Source organism: Tursiops truncatus, chromosome 15, assembly GCF_011762595.2.
Source record: "Tursiops truncatus isolate mTurTru1 chromosome 15, mTurTru1.mat.Y, whole genome shotgun sequence".
In the NCBI taxonomy this organism is placed as follows: domain Eukaryota; kingdom Metazoa; phylum Chordata; class Mammalia; order Artiodactyla; family Delphinidae; genus Tursiops; species Tursiops truncatus.
In genome coordinates, this window is record NC_047048.1 from 80252908 (window position 1) to 80272028 (window position 19121).

At 46.7% G+C, this 19121-nt stretch overlaps 1 long non-coding RNA gene across 1 annotated transcript in view; it reads left to right on the forward strand.

Moving 5' to 3' along the window:
- The window catches only part of LOC109551359 (uncharacterized), a 41332-nt gene extending 32444 nt beyond the window's left edge, over nucleotides 1-8888 (forward strand). Inside the window, exons 3-4 of the long non-coding RNA XR_004522164.2 lie at nucleotides 2907-3046; nucleotides 4497-8888. This is a non-coding gene — a long non-coding RNA (uncharacterized lncRNA). The remainder of the gene's footprint in view (nucleotides 1-2906; nucleotides 3047-4496) is intronic.
- The last annotated feature ends 10233 nt before the right edge of the window (nucleotides 8889-19121 follow it).

Below are 19121 nucleotides of genomic sequence, written 5' to 3' on the forward strand. Positions count from 1 at the left end.
ACATCCTCTACCCCAGGAGAAAAAGTATTGGTTGTATGTATTGAATAATTTGAATTCCACAGAGTGGACTCTTCTGCAGGTATTTTACAAAATGAAACGTATTGATAGATAATAATGCAGAAGCATGGCCAAGAATATTGCTGGGTGGTACATTTGTGTAAAATAGCAAATAGGGCTTCCCTGGCGGCACAGTGGTTAAGAATCCACCTGCCAATGCAGGGGACACGGGTTCGAGCCCTGGTCTGGGAAGATCCCACATGCTGCGGAGCAACTAAGCCCGTGTACCACAACTACTGAGCCTGTGCTCTAGAGCCCACGAGCCACAACTACTGAGCCCTCACACCTAGAGCCCGTGCTCCGCAGCAAGAGAAACCACCGCAATGAGAAGCCCACCGCAACGAAGAGTAGCCCCCGCTTGCCGCCAACTAGAGAAAGCCCACGTGCAGCAACGAAGACCCAACGCAGCCAATAAATAAATAAATAGCAAAGAATAAGATCTTTATAAAAGCTGTTTGCAGAGATATATACTTCAGTAGATAGAAAAAGGACTCCAAGAATTTATCAGTCATCTGGGGGTTAAACTCAGGAAGAAGGTTTACTTCTAGGAGAAAGCCAGGGAGATGGACATTTATATGTTCTGTAGCTGTACAGGTATACATATTTCATGAATGTTTTATAACCAAAATATATTCATGCATTAGTGGGTAATTTAAAAAAAAAATACATTGAAACAAACAAAAAAACCCAACAGAAAGTTATAAAGTGGGAATAATGCAAATCCCTGTCCCACCCAGTCACCTACCCTCCACCCTCCCAGGTGGCCACCACAAACAGCAGTTCTTTAGATCTGTAATCGTTCCTTTTGTGAGTAAATATTTGTGTTCAGAGAAAATGTTAATAGCCGTGAAGTTGGATGGTTATGCCTTGGGTGCGGCCCCAGGAGGAGAAAGGAATTAAACCACACCTCCCACAAAAAGGAAAAAAAAAAAGAAAAGAAGGAAAGAAGCCATAAATGGAACACTTCTTTCTGAATGTGATCTCCTGTGCGTGTTACGGAGAGACAGCTGTCAACCTCCGTCTTTTAAATAATAATGATGTTAATTAGAATCATACTGGCAGCCATTGTGTGCTGGACCCTGTTTCAACTGCAGCTAAACTGCCTTCTCTTGAAAATGGAGCTCACATCTTATTTCCTATTTTTTTTTTTTTTTTTTTGCGGTACACGGGCCTCTCACTGTCGTGGCCTCTCCCGTTGCGGAGCACAGGCTCCGGAGGCGCAGGCTCCGCGGCCATGGCTCACGGGCCCAGCCGCTCCGCGGCATGTGGGATCTTCCCGGACCGGGGCACGAACCCGTGTCCCCTGCATCGGCAGGCGGACTCTCAAACCACTGCGACACCAGGGAAGCCCTTATTTCCATTTTCTTTGTTATTATTATAGAACGTTTTCAAACCCATCCAAAAGTAGAGAGAACTGTACAGCGACCCACCCTTCACCCGGACTCATCACTGTTTCAGTCACCACCACTTTCTGCCCCTTGCTTTTCGTCCATCTCTCTCCTCCACTCCCCCCATCAATATTTTAAAACGAACCCAGACTTTGTATCATTTCACCCAGAAGTACTTCAGTGTGTCTCTAACAGATAAAGACTTCCTGCCTGTTTGTTGTTATTCTAACCCCGTAACCCCAACATGGTTATTACTCCCGATAGAAGTTAATAGTAATTTCTTGCCATCTACTAACCAGTCGCTCTTCAATGTTGTGTTTGTTAGTCTGGCCAGAGGAAGACCTGAACAGTTTTGAGAAATTGCCCAACACCATAAGGCATTTAAACAAAAATAGTAAGTGGTATCCCTGAATGAGGGCCACCACATCCCCGGGATCTTGTTAGAAATGGAAAAATCCCAAACCCAGACCCATGCATTGATAAACCAAACCGCCAGTTTAAGGAAAACCATGGGTGATTAAAGTATCTATACTGCATAGCAGGTAGTGGCCAGCCCACTCTGGATTAATCCACTTTTTCCCTGAGATCTGGATCTTGCTTGGCTAGAAGAGATGTCTCCTTCAAGTCTTAATACCCAAAGTAAGAGCCCGGCATGCCGCAGGCATCAACCAGGTTCTTGGGGACAGAGAGGTCCCCACTGTTCCGAAGCTCTCACGCTAGTGGAAGAGACGGACAGCAAATTTATAATTAAATAAAATAATTGCAAGTTGTGATTGCTCCTATATCACCTGGATGAGGTCTCTTCTGACATCCTGTTTGTTTGTTTTATTTTTATTGAAGTATAGTTGATTTACAATGTTGTGTTAATTTCTGCTGTACAGCAAAGTGACTCAGTTACACATATATGTACATTCTTTTTTATGTTCTTTTCCATTATGACACCCTGTTTAAATTGCACTGGCTCCTAAGGCCTTGTCCCGCCAGCCCAGCTCCCCGCCCTCCTCGCTCCTTCTGCTTCACTTTGCCCAGTTGTCCTCACCTCCAGATGTTGGGCCTGGATCTTTCCTATTTATGTGTTCATTGCTTTTCTCTTTGGCTAGGGTGTGAGGTGTAGGATAAATATTTGCTGAATGAAAGTCTACTAAAAGTTTTTGAACAATGAAGGAAAGCACTTACGAGTGATCAATAAGAGTCAGCTATTCTTTTTTATTTATTTTTTTGCTGTACGCGGGCCTCTCACTGCCGTGGCCTCTTCCATTGCGGAGCACAGGCTCCGGACGCGCAGGCTCAGCGGCCATGGCTCACGGGCCCAGCCGCTCAGCGGCATGTGGGTCTTCCCGGACCGGGGCACGAACCCGTGTCCCCTGCATCGGCAGGCGGACTCTCAACCACTGCACCACCAGGGAAGCCCAAGAGTCAGCTATTCTTTTAAAAATAAATCTATTTCATTCCTACCCACAGAAGAGTTCCTATGAGGAAGGAGGCTGATACAAACAGCAACTACAGAAAATGACTTGCCCTGGACCCTGCAGTGGGTGCATGCCTCCACCGCATGCTGTGTCCTTCGGAAGAAATCCAGGAAGCCTGAGGCCAGAGCGCAGGTGAGTCACTGAGGACTCTATGCCCTTGTGGCCGTCCTCCAGGTCCCCCGTCTGGATTTGTATTTTTTTCACCCGAGGGCTCTGCATCAAGAGGCTGGTGTTTTATTGTCCCTCCTAGACATAAAAGGGACCTAATCTCAGCCTCATCAGTATAAAGATCTCAGGTGTCTCAAGATGTGTCTGTACATTCAGAGTAATTCTAAAATTCAAGCGAGAGTTTTGGGGGGAGGAGGGAAGAGCGTAGGGTTGAGGCTGGAGCAAAGCAAATACTGATAGGTTCTGAAGCGCTCATGGAGGATGAGGGCAGTGAGGCAGGTGTAGAAACAAGGCTGAGAGCTTCCGTGCTCCATCTTGGAACCGGGGTAGGAACAGAGTGTTTAACACGCAGAACAGCAACAGCCGCACCCACGCCTGGAAGGGAATCTAGGAAATGACAAAGGCGGCACTTCAAATGGAAGGAATTTAAAAATAAATGCTAATGGATATGTTTTTGTTTGTTTGTTTGTCTTTTATATTTTTTTGGCCACACCGTGAGACTTGTGGGATCTCAGTTCCCTGACCAGGGCTCGAACCCGCGCCCCTTGCATTGGAACCTGGGAATCTTAACCACTGGACCGCCAGGGACGTCTGCTAATGGACATGTTTATCCATTTGCAAACGGTAGCACGAGTCTTCCCCCTTCAACCTCAAACACACACAAATATACACACTACCAATTCCATATGGGTTCAAAACCCAAACCTAACACACAAATTCAGGGAGAATCCTTGAAACAAGACAGGTAAAAAGATAGTGTGATGGAAATGGGAGCAAATAGCATGGAATACAAGTGGTCAGTCATTATGGGAAAAGTTGGTCACCACCGTTTGACCCTCAGATTGTGCAGAAGCTAAAAAATGAGACAGAGGGCTTCCCCGGTGGTGCAGTGGTTGAGAGTCCCCCTGCCAATGCAGGGGACACGGGTTCGTGCCCCGGTCCGGGAAGATCCCACATGCCGCAGAGCGGCTGGGCCTGTGAGCCATGGCCGCTGAGCCTGCGTGTCTGGAGCCTGTGCTCCGCAACGGGAGAGGCCACAACAGTGAGAGGCCCACGTACCGCAAAAAAAAAAAAAAAAAAATGAGACAGAGCTCCAGGTAATAATGCAGAAGAATAGCCAAGAATATTGCTACATGGAAAATTCATGTCAAACAGCAGAGATTAAGATCTCCTTTGTAAGTTGTGTGCAGAATAAGGGCTTAAACAAACAGAAAAAGGATTCAAAGGACACTTCCCAAAGTTCTTAATCATGGTTACTTGGGAGAAGCTAGGGCGTTCATTCTCATTCTAATGTACAAACGTGACCTTGTGAGGACGTGGGCCTTCTCGACACGATGGGGTGTGTAATCGGTTGCCGCATTTTAGAAACTAAATGTAGCATTAGTTACAAACTCTTCTTGCATTTCCCCTACAGAATGTACCTGGATGATTCTGCAAATCCCACACATCCTATGGGCAGTTGCTCCATTACATTCTACAGCACAGAAGAGTCTCCCAATTCCTCATGGCAGCCAGGCCTTAAACAGCCTGTGGGTGGCTTTTGTTTGGGCCATGGGCTCTTTGAAAAGATGACTCAGTCAGGTAAGTGGTTTGGCACCTGGTGTCAAACGTCTCACACTTGAGCACACAGGACCTGCTCGGCCTGGAAGGGCAAGTCTTGAACCTCTGTGGGCCTGGGGTCCCTCCTGTGTGCGGTGGAGTCACCTCCACAGGTGCAGGTCCCACCCTTCTAAGACACCACACCCCATCACTTCCTACCCCTGCCTTTCCTTCTAATACCTGACCCATCTTAGTTATGAGGTTCGTGGTGGTCCCCATGGTAAGATCTGGGGAGCAGGACTTGGCTGCTTTCCTTCCCCACCATCCCCCCAGCCTGACCTGGTACCTGGAGGTACTCATAGTACATCTGCTGCAGGGACGTGGGACCCCCCTCATCCACCACCCGGGCAACCTCAGAAGAGCACCTTATTTACAAAACACCCGCTGGTAGGACAACGCTCAGTGGAGCTCTGGAGATAATAGGAGGAATGTCTGTGAAGACTGAACGATGGAACTCCTAACCCCACCTTAGCTCCCAACCTGTGCTGCCCCAGGGCCTTGCCCTCACTCCCCTTGCCTCTGCTTCCCCTAAAGGTCTGCTGTCTGACCTTCTGGCGCCTCTCGATTTCAGCATCGCCTCCTCTGGGAACCTGCTTCACCTCCAGCACAGGCCAGGCTGCCTTATACCCACAGCACCCCTGTCTCTCCGTGGTGTCGCCGCCTCTGTAAAGGTTGGGTTAGCTGTGTGGTCGTTTGCCGAGATTTTGTCTCCCACCAGCGATGCGAGGCCCCAAAGAAAGGGGTTGGAGCCTCTTTTGTTGTCTGTGAGCTGCCCAGCACGGGGCCTGGAACACTGTCGGCGCTCCATAAGTATTTGTGGAATGAAAGATGGACAAGAGACAACTCCCGACAGAGATAGGGAATCGCAGGGTGGAGGGACATCGTGGAGCCGGGTGACAGGGGAGAGGCCAGTTTGTGAAGGTGACACGTCTGACTCAGCCCCGGTCCAGGAGGGGAACAGTTAGTCAGGCCTTCGCAGGTGCCGATGCCCCAGAAACACAAGGACACTGAACACACCACAGAGCGACCTTTTAAGGTCAAGGCTACCACTTCAGACACTCCCCACGGGCTTTGCAGATACTGCTTTTCGCTTCTCTGTCTCCAAACCCCAAGAGGTTGTGAACGCGTGGCCCATAGCACCCGGAGGTTTCTGCTCTCATGGGTGCAGCTCTGCCCTCTCTCCCTCCCTCCGCTGGTGTCTGTTTTAAGACCTTGGTGGAATTTAGCACCCAAACTCCCTGGGCTCCATCACCGTTAGGGCTCTGTCAATTCCCAGTGCTTAGAAATTAACACTGTATCCCACCCGTCCCCCACCCAAACCCCATCCATGGGGAAAACTTTTGGGGTGTCAGGCCAGTGGAGATTTGATTTGATTTATTTATTTTGCATATTTACTTCCAGTTTTATTTTTTTTTATTATTATTTTTTTTTTGCGATACGTGGGCCTCTCACTGCTGTGGCCTCTCCCATTGCAGAGCACAGGCTCCAGACGCGCAGGCTCAGCGGCTCGCAGGCCCAGCCGCTCTGTGGCATGTGGGATCCTCCCGGACTGGGGCATGAACCCATGTCCCCTACATCGGCCGGCGGACTCTCAACCACTGCGCCACCAGGGGAGCCCCAGTTTTATTTTTTAATGAAAATTACTTAAAAACTTATACATGCTCATTATAAGGAATATAGACACTATAGCAAATACAACAATAAATGTTTTAAAAGCTCCCCAAATCCTACTATCTAAAAATTATTACTGCTAATATTAGGAAAATATTATTAGATACATTTTTCTTTGCATTTACAGAGAGGAGGATGGACGAACAGGTGAAAAATGATATCTCAGTATAATTTTAATTTGTATTTCTCTTATTAGGAGAGAAGTACAGAATCCTCTCATATGTTTAAAAGTCATCTATACTTCAATACCTGTGTTTTATTTATCTTTCTTGCCCAATTTTCTATTGGGGTTGTTGACTTCTTATTTATTTGTAGTAGATCTTTTTATACTACATAAAAGATCTTTATATAAGGTAAATTAGCTCTTTGTTATGGATTCATTTAATAATGTGCTGGATTTAACTTTTAGTGAGTGGATTCATTTTTTTAAATATTTATTGCAGCATAGTTGCTTTACAATGTTTGCGTTAAGTTTCTACTGTACAGCAAAGTGAATCAGCATATATCCCCTCTTTTTTGGATTTCCTTCCCATTTAGGTCATCACAGAGCATTGAGTAGAGTTCCCTGTGCTGCACAGTAGGTTCTCATTAGTCATCTATTTTATACATAGTATCAATAGTGTACCTACGTCAATCCCAATCTCCCAATTCATCCCACCACCCTTCCTCCCTAGAAGATTTTAAAAGTTCCCTGAAGGATACAGGATGGCTATAGGGTCCCGGATGTGTGGTGGATGCTCTGCAGTATTGGGTTTTAACACTGATGGCTGCCACCATCAGCCCGGCACTGGAAGGCTGACCCCAATTCCCCCTGCCCACTCCCTTCTCCCACCACTGCCAGCCTTCTGAGAGGTGCAGAGGCAGACCCCTTGGCCTCCCCAGAGACTGTCCCTGAACCATCCATTCCCCTTCTGTCGGATAGAAGGAGAAACTCAAATCTAGAGGTGGGACCGTGGGGGCAGGTGGGAGGGGATGGGTAACCTTCTCAGAAAACCTCTGGCCGCCTACCCACAGGAGATGCAAAATAACAGCCAATCCAGAAGGTTTCTATCGTATTCATAGCCCACGCTTCCTTCCCCAGTGCCAGGTACTCTGCTCACTGCTCTTACGAAGGGAAGCTAAGCAGAACATTCTTACGGGGACCTACAACTGTCTCATTTACAAAGGAAGAAGCTCTACCTGTCAGAGGGACAGGGCTGTCCTTGCCCGCCTCCCCCCTTTCTTCTGGGGATGCTTAGAGCAGTAGATCTCTTATCCTCTAATGGACTCCAAAATGTAATTCTTTTTTTTTTTTTTTTTTTTTTTGGCGGTACGCGGGCCTCTCACTGTTGTGGCCTCTCCTGTTGAGGAGCACAGGCTCCGGACGCGCAGGCTCAGCGGCCATGGCTCATGGGCCCAGCCGCTCCGCAGCATGTGGGATCTTCCTGGACTGGGGCACGAACTCGTGTTCCCTGCATCGGCAGGCGGACTCTCAACCACTGAGTCACCAGGGAAGCCCAAAATGTAATTCTTTTTAAAAATTAATTTATCAATTTTAAAATTGAGGTGTTAATTGACATACATTACATTAGTTTCAAGAGTACAACATAATGATTTCATATTTGTATATATTGCAAACTGATCACCACAATAAGTCCAGTTAACATCTGTCACCATAGTTACAGAATTATTTTTTTTCTTATGATGAGAACTTTTAAGATCTACTCTCTTAGCAACTTCCAAATGTGCAATACGATATTATTATTTTTTTTAATTAATTAATTAATTTATTGGCTGCATTGGGTCTTCGTTGCTGTGCACAGGCTTTCTCTAGTTGCAGTGAGCAGGGGCTACTCTTTTTTTGTGGTGCGCGGGCTTCTCATTGCGGTGGCTTCTCTGGTTGCAGAGCACGGGCTCTAGGCACGCGGGCTCAGTAGTTGTGGCATGTGGGCTCCGTAGTTGTGGCTCACAGGCTCTAGAGCACAGGCTCAGTAGTTGTGGCGCACAGGCTTAGTTGTTCTGCGGTATGTGGGATCTTCCTGGATCAGGGCTTGAACCCGTGTCCCCTGCACTGGCAGTCAGATTCTTAACCACTGCACCACCAGGGAAGTCCCAATACGATATTAATAACTATAGTCCTCATGCTGTACACTACATCCCTGAGACTTATTTTTTTTTATAACTGGAAATTTTGACTCCCTTCACCCATTTTGCCTGCCCCCCCCCCACCTCTGTCAACCATCAATCTGTTTTCACATGTATGAACTTGGTGTTTTGACTTTGTTTTTGTTTTTAAGATTCCACATAGAGGGACGTCCCTGGCGGTCTGGTGGTTAAGACTCCTCGCTTCCAATGCAGGGGGTGCAGGTTCGATCCCTGGCTGGGGAACTAAGATCCCACACACCACTCAGCCCCCCAAAAAGATTCCACATATAAGTGAGATCGTATGGTATTTTTCTTTCTCTGTCTGACTCATTTCTAGCATAATGCCTTGTGTGTTGTTGCATGTGGCAAGATTTCATTCTTTTTCATGGTGGGATAGTATTCCATTTACTTACCCACTTATTTGTCCCTTCATATATCTATTTAATCATGCAGTAAATGAGCATCTGCTTGGTGATGAGATACCAAGGGCACCAAAGGGCAGAGATTCTCAAAGTTTCGGTCTAAGGACCTCTTTACATTGGAAAAAATTACTGAAATTCTCAGAAAGCTTTTGATTATGTGGGTTAGCAATAGTTACTGTATCAGAAATTACTGAGACATTTAAAACATTTATTTGAAAGTAACAATAATACACACCCATGACATATTAACCTAAAAACATATTTTATGAAAAAAGTAACCATATTTTCTAAAATTAAAAAAATATGTAGTGAGAACAGTGGTTGGGATTTGTCTGTTGGTTTGTTTTTACATGTTACAGCTCCCTTTAATGCCTGGCGTAATAGAAGGCAACTGGGTTCTCCTGCCTGCTTCCGCCTCCAATCTGTTGTGATAGTACACATCACGTAGCCTCTGGAAAATTCCACCGAACCGAGGGAAAGAGGCAAATGACATGCTGTTATGAAATAGTTGTGCTCTCATGACCCTCTGAAACAGTCTTATGGACTCCAGTGCCACGAGGACACACCAGCCAAGGGCAGTAGGACCAGACAGGGCTGGGGGTCACCAAGCAGCCTATAGCGGCCCTGTAGGCATGGCAGCCCTCTTCTCCCTCTCCCTTGACCTCCTCCCTTTGTTTCCTTCCATCTCTTCCCGTATTCCTCTCCAAACTTCCCCTGCCTGTTCCCTTGCTTGGCTAGGTAACTCCCTCTGGAAGCTCAGCGTCTCCGCTCACCTTAGGCTTTTCAGACTCCGAAGCCTGTAGCCCTGCTTTTTATTTGGTGTGTGGCCTTGGGCAAGTTATGTAGCTTCTCTGACCCTCATCCACTCCCTCTTCAAGGTGAGGAAACTAAGACCTGACGCACAGAAGCATTCTGTAGAGTCAAGGAGATTTTATAGTTATAATCAATGTTAATGATGCGGCCTCTCTCTGCTGGCAAGTTCTGTAGGCAGGGAATGGAACAGACACACGCTTAGGCCCTCAAGGGTTCTACGTCTTAGAGAAGAGGTGCATTTTCATTCATAAAACAAATAAGTATCGAGTACCTCCTATATGCCTGACACTGGATAACATACGTAAAGCACCAGAGTTCAGATTATGAAATCCTATGCAGCAGTTTTTAAAATGAGGTATTAGAATATGGTTAGAACTTGAAGATACATTATTAAGTAGAAAATGCAAGTTGCAGAATGATATAGGAATATGTAGTACCATTTATTTATAAGCATGCAAACACATCTATTTTTTTCTCTTAAATATTTAATGTTTTGGGGCTTCCCTGGCGGCGCAGTGGTTAAGAATCCGCCTGCCAATGCAGGGGACACGGGTTCGAGCCCTGGTCTGGGAAGATCCCAAGTTGCCCTGGAGCAACTAAGCCCGTGCGCCATAACTACTGAGCCTGCGCTCTAGAGTCCGCGAGCCACAACTACTGAGCCAGCGTGCCACAACTACTAAAGCCCGCATGCCCTAGAGCCCGTGCTCCACAACAAGAGAAGCCACCGCAATGAGAAGCCCGTGCACCTCAACGAAGAGTAGCCCCTGCTCGCTGCAACTAGAGAAAGCCCACGTGCAGCAACGAAGACCCAACGCAGCCAAAAATAAATAAATAAAATAAATAAATTTGTTTAAAAAAAAATCTAATGTTTAGCTATTAATTACAAATCTAATTTCCCTTATATAAAGAAATCATGTATTTTTACCTGATACATCTAAACATCATTTGCAAGTATAAAGACCTGAAATAACTTAAAATGAATTTACAAAATATGTTATTTAAAATATATTATTACAGGGGCTTCCCTGGTGGCACAGTGGTTGAGAGTCCGCCTGCCGATGCAGGGGACAGGGGTTCGTGCCCCGGTCTGGGGAGATCCCACATGCTGCGGAGCGGCTGGGCCCGTGAGACATGGCCGCTGAGCCTGCGTGTCCGGAGCCTGTGCTCCACAGTGGGAGAGGCCACAGCAGTGAGAGGCCCGCGTACCACAAAAAAAAAAAAAAAAAAAAAAAAAAATGACATTGCTTGATATAGTACCTGGCACAGGTATATGAAATATATACAGAAGAAGACATGAAAAGGTAATTTCCTCTTCCAGCCATGATGAAGCCTCGAATACTGGCCTTGCCTTCCTGCTGTAAACAACTGGAAAAGTGAATAAGATAATAGGAAACAATTGTTTTCAGACACCAGACCACCAGCATCACAGGACTGTGGTCCCTGGAAGAAGGGTGACGTGTGCCCTCTGATCGCCCAGCCTTCCACCTGGAGCTCCTGTCTGGCCAGACCGGCTTCCTGGGCGTGTGACCTGTGCACTTACAAGTGTCGCAATCTTGAAGGGCCTCGTGCTTGGGTTAATGCTCTGCTGTGACTGTCCTGGAATTCTTAACTTTTGGACAAGGGTCTGGATTGTCATTTTGCTCCGGACCTTGCAAATTGCCATGTGATTCCCACCCTTAGGAGTGCACCTAAGAGGCGGGGACCCGTGCAGACAGCTGCAGCCTCAGCCGGGGCAGGGCCGGGAGCCGTGGCGCTGCCTCGGCCCCGCCCTGAGCTGCTGAGCAGCCTTCTGCAGCAGCGGGAGCAGCCCTAGGCCAGAGCTGCAGTGAGTCACTGAACATGCTCTGCCTTGGTGGCCATTCTCCAGCCACCGACTGGATTTTGACGAACAAACCAAGATAACGCAGGGTTTCTCAACCTCGATGCTGTTGACATTTTGGACCGGATTGTGGGGGCGCCCTGTGCACTGTGGGATGTTAAGCAGCATCCTTGGCCTCCACCCGAGAGATGCCAGGAGTGCCCACCCCTGAGCTGTGACAACCAGCAATATCTCCAGACTTTGCCAAATGTCCCCTGGGGGAGAAATCACCCTGTTGAGAGCAGTAGCTTTAATCGAGAGCTCGGCCCCAGGCCTGGCTTTTTCCTGTCTCTTCGAGACCTAAAAGACATCTAATCTCAGACTTATTAGTACAAAGATACTGGATCTTTCTAGCTATACATTCTGAGTAATTCCACTCGAAATGGAAGCAAGATGTGTGTGTGTGTGTGTGTGTGTGTGTGTGTGTGAGTGAGTGTCAGGGGTGGGAAGAGCCTGGCACATTGATTCCAAGACTTTTCTGGAAGTCTTGAATCAGGGAGATGAGGCAGATATGGAAACAGGGCAAAAGCTACAGTCATCAAAACACAGCTTGGGGGACTTCCCTGGTGGCCCAGTGGTTAAGACTCTGCGCTTCCACTGCAGGGGGCACGGGTTCGATCCCTGCTTGGGGAACTAAGATCCTGCATGCCACACGGGGTGGCCAAAAATAAATAAAATATTTTAAAAAAAAACAACACAGGGACTTCCCTGGTGGCGCAGTGGTTAAGAATCCACCTGCCAATGCAGGGGACACGGGTTCGAGCCCTGGTCCGGGAAGATCCCACATGCCACGGAGCAACTAGCCTGCGAGCCACAACTACTGAGCCTGTGTGCCACAACTGCTGAAGCCCGCGTGCCTAGAGCCCGTGCTCCGCAACAAGAGAAGCCTGCGCACCGCAACAAAGAGTAGCCCCTGCTCGCCGCAACTAGAGAAAGCCTGCATGCAGCAATGAAGACCCAATGCAGCCAAAAATAAAAAAACAAACAAACAAAAAAATCCCACAGCTCAGCACTGGCATAGGAATAAACTATTAAAGAAGGCAGATGGGAGGGCAGAAAAATACACATGGACAGAGGTCAACTTGTACGATTAAAGGGACGTTTCAGTCTGCCCATCTGCACTGTTAGGGCCATCGGCTATCATCTCTCCATTTGGGAAGAATAAAAATTATGTCTATCTACCTTAGACCATGAATACATCTCCCTTCCCACTTACCCCCCCATACCAGCTGCATTAAAGATCGAAACATTAACAAGAATGTATGAAAATCATTGAAAAATATCGTTCCAGTTTTAGTACATGTGCTGCCGAGGCGAGGACTGAAAAAATATTGAAGAAAACGTACCTTGATAGAAAAATGGGCAAGTAGCACACATGGTTTGCAGAAGTCACACATATGACCAGCAAATATTTGAAAACATGCAAATCAAATGTACCCTTTTTCTTTTGAGCTAATAGCCGATCGCCAAAAGTTAGGGATCGGTAAAATCACCTCTTTCCGCTTTGTAACTGGGAGGAAATGGACACGTTCTCTACGCTGCTAATGGAGATCGTGCTGCTCTCCTAGGCTCTGGTGCCCAAATCCCACTTCTAGGCATCACACCTGGAAAAGGTACGTCTGCGTTTCTGCAGGCTCTCAAAGTCTCTCTAGACTCACCCTGGCAAGCCCGAGGCCTTAAAGAGCCTGCGGCCGTGTTTTGTTTGTCCCACAGGCTATTTTAAAAGACAACTTGACTCAACTTGTTAGGATGTGAGTTTAGTCTTCAGCAGACAGGTTAGTACGTAGTGTCGTATTTACCCATTTCTGCCACCTCCCTGGCTCTGAAGGGCAAGTTACTAAAGCACTGTGTTCCTGGGTTCCTGCACATGCAGAATGGAAAGAGAAATAGTTCCCCTTCATGGGGTTCCTGCAGGATTAAATGAGATAATACATGCAAAGGCCCAGGAACAGTAAGCCACACGTGGTAAGTGTCAAAGCAGGTCAGCTAGGATGCATAGGAAAAAGGCAAGTAAAAGCAAAAAATTCTAATGTGACAGCTATCATAAACAGTAAACTTAAAACCAGCAAAAGAGAAAAAAAAAAGGGAAGGAAGGAAGAAGAAAAACCAAGGAAGAAAGCAAAAAAAAAAAAAAAGAAGCGAATCTACACATATCAGCATGCAGAGATGTCCCCACTCTACAGCTAAGTGCAAAAAGCAAATTGCAGAAGAGAAACTACTCTCACTAGTGTTATTACAATTTTATGTTTAAAATGTAGATCTAGTGTAACACATATCTTCTGTATCACATGTAATATAGATTATGGATGGAAAATGTGTAGAATTATACTTCTGTGTTTTAATGGTGTTTCTCTCTGGGAATGGGAAAACTGGGGACTTCCTAGTTTATTTATTTCCTTTTGCACTTGAATTGGAAACAACCCCATCATTCAAGTCCCTGCTCAGAGATCACTTCCTTTACCTGATCACCTCTTTGAAACACCCCGTCTCCCCAACGTTCCCAGCCCCTGCTCTTGCCTCCAGTGCCTTCTGATGCTATATGTGTCCGTGGCACTTCCTGTCTGTCTCCGGAGACCCTGAGCTTCTCGAGGGCAGGGACTTGGCCCTTTGCCACTGTCCCCTGACACAGGAGAGGTCTTGGCAAGCTGCCTGCCCAGTGAATGAAGAAGCCGGCCACCTGGTGAGATTATCCAAGAGGGGAACAGCACTTCTTCTCTAGACATCTACTCTGGGCAGAATCCCCCAGAGCTAATAGGCGCAGTGTGTCCAGAGGGCCTCCTTCCATTCTTCTCTGGGCCAGAGTCAGCTCTTCAGCACCGCCTGCCCGAGCCACAGGCTAGTCAGCTCCCCCTGGCCTGTTAGGCAGCCTGGCCTCTGTTCTAGCATTTCTCCTCTTAGCATTTCCTCCCCTCCTCCCTTCTTCCCTTCCTTCCTTCCTCCCTCCCTCCCTTTATAATAGTTTACTTAATACTATTGCCCCAGCCAGTATAAGCTTCATTGGTTTGGGGATTTTGTCAGTTTTGTGAACGTTCTGTATCCCCAGAACCCACAATAGAGTTTGGCATGTAGGAGGCCCTCAAAACATTGTTGGAGGGATGCGTGGCCCCTCCTTCTAGAATAGGGGTTACCGGAGGGCGGGTTCCTAACCTGGTGACAGCCTGGCAGAGATGCTCATAACTAACAGTTGGAGGAACGAAGGAATGAATGTCTCCAAGCGCCTCTCACTTGCTGATTAGCCCGAAGGCTACCGACGTGGCAGGTGCACTTAGGAGGTGAAGTTGGGCAAATGAGGGGTTCAGGGAGGCGGCTGAGTGTGGGCGGGAGCGGGGGTGTGGGTCGGCGGTCAGCCTGAGAAGCAGGTTCAGCTACGGATAGAGAGCAGCCTGTGCTCCGAGGGTAAAGAGAACGCAGCAGTGATGACATTGCAACAGACACTGTGTAACACTTACATTGCCCAGGCATCCTTTTAAACCCTCTGCGTACACGATCTCATTTCATCCTCACCCCTACGAGGTAGGCACTGTTATCTCCATTTTGCAGATGGAAACACTGAGGCACTAAGAGTTGAAGCAGAGTCAGGACCTGGAGCAGACACAGCGGCGCCCAAGCCTGTAGTCTTCATCAGGGAGTAAGAGGTGAGGGTGTGGCACATTCCGGGAAATGCAGACACCATCAGCCTTCCACCTGTCCTAAATGCGATAGGAAATGTAAGGCATTCGGACCCCCTGTTTTCTAGTGTTCGGTACCGTGGGGGCACTGACCTCCCCTAGTGCCCTGCCAGACAAGGTAAGGCAGCGCTGGAGCCTGGGGCCAAGGACATCGTGAACCCCTGGATACACATCAAATAGCCTCCCAATCGGAAAAAGTTAATAAAAGCTCTACAATCAAAAACCACGGCTCTAGCCCAAGCCCCTCCTTGCTCAGTCTGTTCACTCACCACTGTCAACTTGCGTCAGCCCACCTGGTAGGGGCCACAAGGGGCTTGGGACTGCAGGCTGATGGAACATATCTCTCCATTGCACAGTAACACAGAGTCATAAAACAACCGCAGCCTGCCTTTATTTAAAATTTTGATATTTTGTTCATCAGGGAGTTTTTGTGTGTGTTCATTTTGATTTTTAAAAACTAGTGCATTAAAATATTGTCTTGATTACTGTGTTTTGGGGTGTCCTCTGAAATTCTGCTTCCTCACTCTAATTCCAGCCCTGGTCCTTTCCCTCCTGTTACTGACCTTGGGGGTAACTGACTTGCCCTTCTTTTGGGAGTCATCAGGGCAGGCTGGTGGTCCAGGTGAGGGGAACCTGTAGACCTGTCCTAAGGGTGTGGGTCCAAAAGGAGACACGGGTGACTTGCTTGTTTGGATAGGATGAGGCTGAGGAAGTCTTGGTTTCAGGTCATCACCTCTTTGGGGGCCTCAGAATTTTCCTGAATATAATTGAAATATGGATTTATAATCTAATCCTTTGGGTGGGGGAGGGGACATAGGAAGAAACAATCAAATTCTTTTTTAAAAAAAATCATGTTCAACTTAAACTTCCTTGCCTCCTCTTCCTCTAACCCCCAAATCCATGTAAATGATAGAATTTTTATAACCTTGTATACAAGAATGAAAAACTGTTTCTTTAAAACAAAACATAGAGGGACTTCCCTGGTGGTGCAGTGGTTAGAGTTCGCCTGCCAATGCAGGGCACGCCAGTTCGATCCCTGGTCCGGGAAGATCCCACATACCGCAGAGCAGCTAAGCCCGTGCACCACAACTACTGAAGCCCGTGTGCCTAGAGCCCGTGCTCCGCAACAAGAGAAGCCACCACAATGAGAAGCCCGCGCACCGCAACGAAGAGTAGCCCCGGCTCGCAGCAGCTAGAGAAAGCCCAAGTGCAGCAACGAAGACCCAACGCAGCCAAAAATAAATAGATAGGCCCAGACTCCCCAGCTTCTCCACCGGAGCCAACAAGAGGTTTATTTAAAGGGAAAGAAAGAGACTATGGCACTGTTTCCTCCATTAATTGTGAAAGGACGGTGCAAGTTTGGGGGCTGGATAAATGTCATTAGTGGGCCCGGCCCACTGGCTGTAAAGGATGTAGGCACACCAATTGCTGCTAAAAGAACAGGCTTTTATTTATTTTTATATATTTTATTCAAAAAATATATTTATTAAAAAACCCCAAAAATAAATAGATAAAATAAATAAATTTATATTAAAAAAAGCATAGAAAACAAACTGTGGTTACCAGGGGGTGTGTGGGGATAAACTGGGAGATTGGGATTGACATAAACACACTACTCTATATAAAACAGGTAACTAAAAAAGACCTACTTCATAGCACAGGGAACTCTACTCAATCATCTGCGGTGACCTAAATGGGAAGGAAATCTAAAAAAGAGTGGATATATGTATAACTGTTTCACTCTGTTGTACACCTGAAACTAACACAACCCTGTAAATCAACGATAGTCCAATAAAAATTTTTTAAAAAAAGTCTAAATGCTGGTTTTGAGCAGGGTACATTGCTTGTTTAAAAGGCCAATTTGTGATAAGATTAAAGAGTATCCTTTCAATACAGAAAGAGTTTGGGTGACCTGAACCACAAAGAGGGATAGAGGAATCCCTTAAGCTATGCAGTTATGGTTTTGGAACATGTGCATTTGATTCATTATACACAGTTTCAGAGTCTCATATATGAACACCTGAAACTATGTATTAGTCTTTAAGATTTTTTGGTTGGTGTTCCTGGTATTTAAAAAGGGTTTGGGAACTGATATTTGTTTTACATTAAGAGTGGCTATAAAGAATAATTTCTTTCTTTTAGGTTCTGGTTCTAATTTGGTGTTGATTTTTGCTGGCTACGTTTTCCCTCTGGATCCTTGGGTTGCCATGGTACCATTTTGGTTTTTTTAATGTTGTTGTTTCTGGGCTGACAGCCCCACTGAAATGAGTTCCTACATGCAGAACTCAGGAGCTTGGCACCACGTTCAGGGAAGAAAACGTTTGTGTGCCATGTGAGGAAGATGCTAGCAGTAAACTGGAGCTACTGCAGCCTGGCTTGTAGAATTTAAAAGAGTGGGCCGGGACTTCCCTGGTGGCCCAGTGGCTAAGACTCCGCACTCCCAATGCAGGGGGCCCAGGTTCGATCCCTGGTCAGGGAACTAGATTTCACATGCCGCAACTAAAGATCCCGCATGCCGCAACTAAAGATCCGGCATGCGGCAAGGAAGATCCCGCGTGCGGCAACTAAGACCCGGCGCAGCCAAAATAAACAAACAAACAAATAAATAAATATTAAAAATAAATAAATAAAAGAGTGGGCAGAGGGGAAAGGACACAGGTGGCTGCCTGGGGACTGGGAGCTCTCCCCCTGCGGGCTCTTGCTCCAGCCTCCTTGCAGACCCCACTAGTGGCAGCTGTCTAAAGAGACCCTGGGGAGCTTGACACCTTGTCCAGGTGCCAATATTTCATAATTATGTGTTGTGGCAGTACAAGATGTTTCAGTTTCTGAGGTCAAATAAATACATTTAGGCATTAACAGTGGTCATTGCCTTTTAAAAAAAATTATAAAAGTAAGATGCAATCAGAGCAGCAACAACAAAAGAAGACCAGAAACATAACAGCAACAACAATAACAAAATCTTCGTTTCTGGATTAAATTGTGAAATAAAACCAGGATGTTAACAGTGATTAGTGTGTTCATTTTAAAAAATAATTAACACAAGACACATCAGTTGTAACCCCTCCCCACCACAAATGAAAACAAAACCCCATCCATAATGAAGTAAAAAAATCACCTTTCTCGGGCTTCCCTGGTGGCGCAGCGGTTGAGAGTCCGCCTGCCGATGCAGGGGACACGGGTTCGTGCCCCGGTCCGGGAGGATCCCACATGCCGCGGAGCGGCTGGGCCCGTGAGCCATGGCCGCTGAGCCTGCGCGTCCGGAGCCTGTGCCCCGCAATGGGAGAGGCCACAACAGTGAGAGGCCCGTGTACCGCAAAAAAAAAAAAAAAAAAAATCACCTTTCTCTCCGTACCCTCCCCCCCCCCCAGTCCCATCCTATTGCCTGAGTGTAGCTACACCTCAAAATGTGGCCTGTGTCCTTTTCACTATTCCTATAGTGGGACCAAAAGGCATAGCATGTTTCGATCTTAGAATAGAACCGTATTGATGATCAAAATCCTACCTTACACCTTCAGCTAAGCTATTTTCCCTGTAGTTGTGTATTTTAAACCACTTTACACTAAGTGGTGGCTGTGCTTACACCACTTTTTGTTTTTGAGACACGTAAAAATGTACATTTCACTACATGGATGGTTCTGTCATAGAAATTTCTTGGTGCCTTTTAAAAACTGTACCTTTGAAGACTACTGGGGACAGAGAACCTCTGGGAGAGTTTCCCAGTAGGTGGGGCTGAAACCTGCAGTTTTCCTGCCATTTCTTTTTTTCTTTCTTCTAAAGCATATGTAGAGTAATCTTGAGTAAGTTTTCAACTCACCTCTCTGGAAAAGAAGCTGTTTGGTTGCCTGGGCAGGTTCTGTATGAAAACTATCAAGGACTCAGGTACT